This window comes from Lepus europaeus, chromosome 1 (assembly GCF_033115175.1).
Source record: "Lepus europaeus isolate LE1 chromosome 1, mLepTim1.pri, whole genome shotgun sequence".
In the NCBI taxonomy this organism is placed as follows: Eukaryota; Metazoa; Chordata; class Mammalia; order Lagomorpha; family Leporidae; genus Lepus; species Lepus europaeus.
Window position 1 is genome coordinate 49,910,652 of NC_084827.1, and position 6,816 is coordinate 49,917,467.

Genomic DNA, 6,816 nt, shown 5'->3' on the forward strand with positions numbered 1-6,816 from the left:
AAATTCTGACACACTAAATTCTTATCAGTGATATGCTTTGCAAATACGTTTTCCCATTCTGTTGTTTGTCTATTAGCTTTTTTGATAGTGTTCTTAGATCCTGTTTTTAGGGTCTGTTGTGGATACTTTATTCTTTCCAGAAGGACATATCGCAGCAAGATTGCAAGGTTTGTATTTGATGTACCTATATAAGGGTGGTTAATAGTCCTGGGACAAGTTACCAATTTTTTTTTAAAACCCATGAACAACTCTTGCATCCACTTTTTTTGTTAGGAATAATTGCATTATAGTGGCAGAACTTAACATTTGGTGTAATGTTTTAAAAGAAAAGAATCATTACACGATATATGGGGCTTTTAATGTTAGAATTATGAACAGCAATTTATTTTCCTAATTTCAGATATTAAATTTCTCTTGTGGAGATATGCAAAAACCTTACTTTATACCTGATAAAAAACATTATATTCCATAAAAGAAGTTTCATAGGAGTAACAACATATTTCCCCCAGATTGCTGTGGTATGACTATCAGATTGAATGTGGATATGACATCAACTATAAATAATTGGCCCTTAAGGAAGTACTGAATTTATATTTGCATTCACTGTCCCATTAGTGTCTTATAAAATATTAGATATTTGTTATTTAAGTGCTATCATCAAGCTGGTTTTGGTAGTAAGACAATATTAAAATAAAGCCATGTCAGAAGTGTTAATATATGAACTAGTCCACACTTTAAATCCATTCCTGGTTTTCGTACTCTAGGTAGCCAGTATTTCACACTTGGCATAATCCCACGAAGTGATTGAAGATTTCTGGGCAACTACTCTTAACAGGAATGCTCTTCTGTCTGGACTGATCTGCCCATCTTCTGTTAGGGTGCAGGCTTGAGACCTTTCCTCTCTTCTTGACCACATGCAGAAAATTGGGTACACCAGATGGATTTGGTCAAAACACACTCAGTTATACCGTATCAAGACGGGAGCACATTTTGTGACATCTAACAAGCTTGGTTGTTGATTACACTGGATGTTTGTATTTCAGTATTATTTACATGCAGGATGCTAACAGTGAGATGATCACTCGCTTTCATGTAATGACCCTCGATGTAAAGCTGGTTCCTTTCATCCTAGTGTTCTGTGTCTGGCTGGAAAAGGTGTTCCTTGCTTGGGAGGTGACGGGTGGTGCTGGTGTGGCTCCTAGCAAAAATTTGACAATTGCTCTATGATCTCCATTTTATTCTGGAGACTTCATTTAGTAAACACACGCGTCTTAGAAAAAGTGAGGAACAGAGATGGAGTCATCCAGGAGGGGTCTCTGGAGAATCTATCTATTGCTATATATCCCTGTGACATACATGGGATACAGACAAGCTTTTTGACACAGCTATATTAGCAGAAATACTGCCAGCAGGAACAGGAGAGGACAGAGACAGGAAGAAATAAAGGGTGCTGTTGGACTTTTGTGCTCTAACAGTCAGGGAATGAGCTGATGGGGGTCATTGATTGCAAACATATGCTATCCTCCAAGGAAAAGGAAGAACGACCCCAACAGCAGAGCTGCCCATTCAGAGGCAAAAGTCAAGTGCACACAGAATCCGTAGAGTCTCCTATTGTCAGAACCTCTGTTGTTTTGAGTTTCCATGTTTATAGTAATTGGTTACGACAGTCCAAAGGAAATAGTGCATCCACATTTCCTGAAGTTTTCAGTTATAATTGGCATTCTATTTCAGGAAATAATTTAATCTGTCTTCTCCAACAGAATTTGTAACTGGCTATCTCTCTGTATTTCTCCTGCCCCTCCCTCTCTCCCTTTCTTATACTCATGTAGAAGGTAGATAGGAGAAAAGAGAGTAAGAGATATCATGACACAGAAGAAATCATCTTAGAACTAAGGCCATATCAGATTTAAATTCTACTCCTACACAAACTAATTTTGTAATCTCAAGAGAATGATTTAAACTGTTAAACCTACTTTTTAAGAACTGTTAACATGGGGGCGTACGTGTTATTGTGCAGCAGGTTTTCCATCCAGCTTCCTGAGAATGCATTCAGGGAGGCATGCATGCCACTTTTGTGCGAACCTTATTTATAATTCTGGGCTCCTGTCTTCAGTCTGGTCCAGCTCTGGCTGTTGTGGATTTTGGGAGTGAACCGGTAGATGGAAGATCGATCTGTCCCTCTCTCAGGCTCTATTTTTAAAAGTAAAAGAAAATAAATAAATAAACATTAAAAACCTATTACAGAGATATAATAATAATAAACTGGAAAAGAAATTTAAGGCAGCGAGTAAGTTATAGAGGTGGGCTTTGGGCACAGTGATGAAGATACCCTGGGGATGCACACATCTCATGTCAAAGTGCCTGAGTTCTAGTCCTGGCTCCACTCCTGTTCCTATCAACCCTCAGAGGCAGCGGGTGATAGCTCAAGTTATTAGATCCTTTCCCACCTTTGTGGGAAATCTGGCTTTTAAGTTCCTGGATACTGTTTTTTTTAAATATTTATTTTTTTAACTTTTATTTAATAAATATAAATTTCCAAAGTACAACTTTTGCATTATAGCAGCATTCCCCCCCCATAACCACCCTCCCACCAGCAACCATCCCATCTCCCATTCACTCTCCCATACCATTCTTCATCAAGATTCATTTTCAATTATCTTTATACACAGAAGAAGTTCAATTTAGTATAAACTAAGTAAAGATTTCAACAGACTGCACCCACATAGGAAGACAAAGAATAAAATACTGTTTGAGTACTAGTTATACCATTAAGTCACATAGTATAACACATTAAGGACAGAGTTCCTACATGAGGAGTAAGTGCACAGTGACTCCTGTTGTTGATTTAACAATTGGCACACTTATTTATGATGTCAGGAATCACCCAAGGCTCTTGTCATGAGCTGCCAAGGCTATGGAAGCCTCTTGAGTTCGCCAACTCTGATCTTATTTAGACAAGGCCATAGTCAAAGTGGAATTTGTCTCTTCCCTTCAGAGAAAGGTACCTCTTTCTTTGATGGCCCGTTCTTTCTGCTGGGATCTCACTCACAAAGATCTTTCATTTAGGTCATTTTTTTGCCACAGTGTCTTAGCTTTCCATGCCTGAAATACTTTCATGGGCTTTTTAGCCAGATCCAAATGTCTTAAGGCTGATTCTGAGGCCAGAGTGCTGTTTAGGACATCTGCCATTTTATGAGTCTGCTGTATATCCTGCTTTCCATGTTGAATTGTTCTCTCCTTTTTAATTCTATCAGTTATTATTAGCAGACACTAGTCTTGTTTATGTGGTCTCTTTGATACTTAATCTTATCATTTGATCAATTATGAGCTGAAACAGATCACTTTGACTAGTGAGATGGCATTGGCACATGCCACCTTGATGGGATTGAATTGGAATCCCCTGGCACATTTCTAACTCTACCATTGGGGTAATTCTGAGTGAACATGTGCTGAATTGTACATCTCCTAGATTCTGGTTTTGGATTGGCCCGTATCCAGCTATTGTGGGCATTTGGTATATACACCAGCAGATGAGAAATCAATCTCTCTCTTTCTCTCAAAATAAATAAATAAAAATTTAGCAAAGAAGGTATGATGTATCGTTCTCTCCCTTTTTGATCCAACATGGGAAGTGGGAGACACAGCAGACTCATAGAATGGCAGATGTCCTAAATAGCACTCTGGCCTCAGAATCAGCCCTTAAGGCATTCAGACCTGGCTCAAGAGCCCATGAGAGTATTGTAGGCATGGAAAGCCAAGACACTGTGGGAAAAAAAAAAAAAAGAAGACCTAAATGAAAGATCTCATCGAGTGAGATCCCAGTGGAAAGAACGGGCCATCAAAGAAGGAGGTACCTTTCTCTGAAGGGAGGAGAGAACTTCCACTTTGACTATGACCCTGTGGGAATAAGATCAAAGTCGGCGAACACTAAAGGTTTCCATAGCCTTGGCAACTCATGACTAGAGCCTAGGGAGATTACTGACGCCTTAAACAAGAGTGTCAAATTGTTAAATCAACAACAGGAGTCACTGTGTACTTTCGTCTCATGTGGGATCTGTCCTTAATGGGTTGTCCAATGTGAAGTAATGCTATAACTAGTACTGAAACAGTATTTTTACACTTTGTGTTTCTGTGTGGGTGCAAACTGATGAAATCCTTACTTAGTATATACTGAATATATCTTCCGTATATAAAGATAATTGAAAATGAAAAAAAAACTTGGTTTTAAATTGGAAATTGCATAGAAAATTAATCAATTTTTAAAAAATATCATGTAGGATCTCTGTCCTTAATGTGCTGTACATTGTGATTTAATGCTATAACTAGTACTCCAACAGTATTTTTCGCTTTGTGTTGCCATGTGAGGGCAAACTGTTGAAATCTTTACTTAATATATACTAAACTGATCTTCTGTATATAAAGAGAATTGAAAATGAATCTTGATGTGAATGGAAGGGGAGAGGGAGTGGGAAAGGGGAGGGTTGCGGGTGGGAGGGAAGTTTGGGAAGGGGGGAAAGCCATTGTAATCCATAAGCTGTACTTTGGAAATTTATATTCATTAAATAAAAGTTTTTTAAAAAAAGGTATGTTGTATTTCAGTTGGAGGCACAGTGTAGTAAAATAGTATAATTTTTCTTCTTTCCTTTATCCCAGTAGGAACATTATGAATGAGTAACAGGAGGAGGTAACTCTATGTTCACAAGTTTAATGAGTGCAAATGTATAACACGAAGACAGTTTAGAGAGATTTATCATAAAGATGAAAGTTTTGCACTCAATGTAAAGCTTGTTCTAACACAGATGCATATATGTGTGGCCACAGGGAATTTGGTTAAATATTATTTGTATGAATTATTTCTTGTTAAACTTCCATGAAAACCTAAATGTTCCACAGTCAGTGGGAAAGAAATAACTCTGTCAATGGTAAGAGAAAGGTTAACTCTACTACAGTCTTTTAGTTTTCTGTTATATTGAGTCCTGCCAGCTAAAACTGATTCTGATTTTTGAGACATACCAACAAGTGTTCCTCAAGTGATCTTAACAGTGGAGAGACATATGAATTTATACTCTTTGCTCATATTTGAAGTTTCATTTGTGAAGACAATGATATCTGCAGAGATTTGCCTTTCTCTTAGATTTGGTCCTCGTTTAACTTCATATGGTTTGTGGTCAGACTGGCTTGAAAGAATATTCACCTGTTTGGATTCATAGAGTTTGCAACGTTGGTGTGTATGTTTTTGTATACATACCAAAATTCTGAATTTGGAAAACTGATTTCTAAAAAATAACACTTGAGATTAAACCTTGGATAAATTTGATATAATTATAGAGCAAAATTTCTGGGAGGGTAAGGAAGAATCATCTTCCATGTTATATAAATTCTTTTTTTTTCTTTTTTTAACTTTTATTTAGTAAATATAAATTTCCAAAGTACAGCTTATGGATTACAATGGCTTTTTCTCCACCATAACTTCCCTCCCATCCGCAACCCTCCCAACTCCCGCTTCCTCTCCCATTCCATTCACATCAAGATTCATTTTCAATTATCTTTATATACAGAAGATCAGTTTAGTATATACTAAGTAAAGATTTCAACAGTTTGCACCCACACAGAACATAAAGTGTAAAATACTGTTGGAGTACTAGTTATAGCATTAATTCACACTGAACAACACTTTTAGGACAGAGATCCTACATGAGGAGTAAATGCTTCTTGGCCTTTTGGCTAAGATCAAGTATAGTATCTGTTCTTATCAGTTTAATATAAATTCTTTTAAATATTTGTGTTTTCTACTTGTAACTTTTCCTAAAAAGTTAGCTTTATATTCTTTCCTCTTCCCCAAGTATCTTAATCTCTCAATCCTAGGTGTACACTAGTTATAATGAATGGAGTTGGGATATGGTTAATTGTGTGGGAATTTTCAAGCATATTCAGGAATAAGCAGAATTAAACGATGTGTTTTCACATGTCCATCACCAGCTTCAATAAGGGACTTACAATCTTGTTTGATGAGTTCCTTATTTTATCTGTACTCCTCTCAATCTTGGGTTATGTTGAAATATAGTGAACCCAGCTGATAATTTCATCTGTAAATATTTTACATAAGTGTTTCATGTAGAGATAGTTTTAAAACATCCACGACATGCTTATCATACACAAAGTAATAATAATATCTTATTGCTGGCACCACGGCTCAATAGGCTAATCCTCCTCCTGCGGTGCCGGCACACCGGGTTCTAGTCCTGGTTGGGACGCTGGATTCTGTCCCAGTTGCTCCTCTTCCAGGCCAGCTCTCTGCTGTGGCCAGGGCGTGCAGTGGAGGATGGCCCAAGTCCTTGGGCCCTGCACTCGCATGGGAGACCAGGAGAAGCACCCGGCTCCTGGCTTCAGATCAGCGCGGTGCGCCGGCTGTGATGCGCCGGCCACAGCGGCCATTGAGGGGTGGACCAATGGAAAAGAAAGATCTTTCTCTCTGTCTCTCTCTCTCTGTCTCTCTGCCTGTCAAAATAATAATAATAATATCTTATCTAGTAAATGTTCACATTTCCCCACATTTTTGCAACATTTTTTATGATTTATTTTTATGTTGACCCAAATAATAATTTTAGTTTATAATTGGTTGATACTTTATTTCCTCTGAGATCCTCTTCTTTCTCTTTTTATTCTTTATTTGTTCATGAAATACCCTACAGGTCTGTGTGGCCTGATAGACTTGCCCAAGCCACGTGTAGCTACTCAATTTCAGAACTAAAATTTAAAGGTGATTTTTAAAAAAGATTTATTTTATTTATTTGAAATACAGAGTTACAGAAGAGA

At 37.5% G+C, this 6,816-nt stretch overlaps 1 pseudogene; it reads left to right on the forward strand.

Annotated features, from left to right (window-relative positions):
• The first annotated feature begins 5,704 nt into the window (after positions 1-5,704).
• Positions 5,705-5,805, forward strand: LOC133768801 (U2 spliceosomal RNA; annotated as a pseudogene).
• The last annotated feature ends 1,011 nt before the right edge of the window (positions 5,806-6,816 follow it).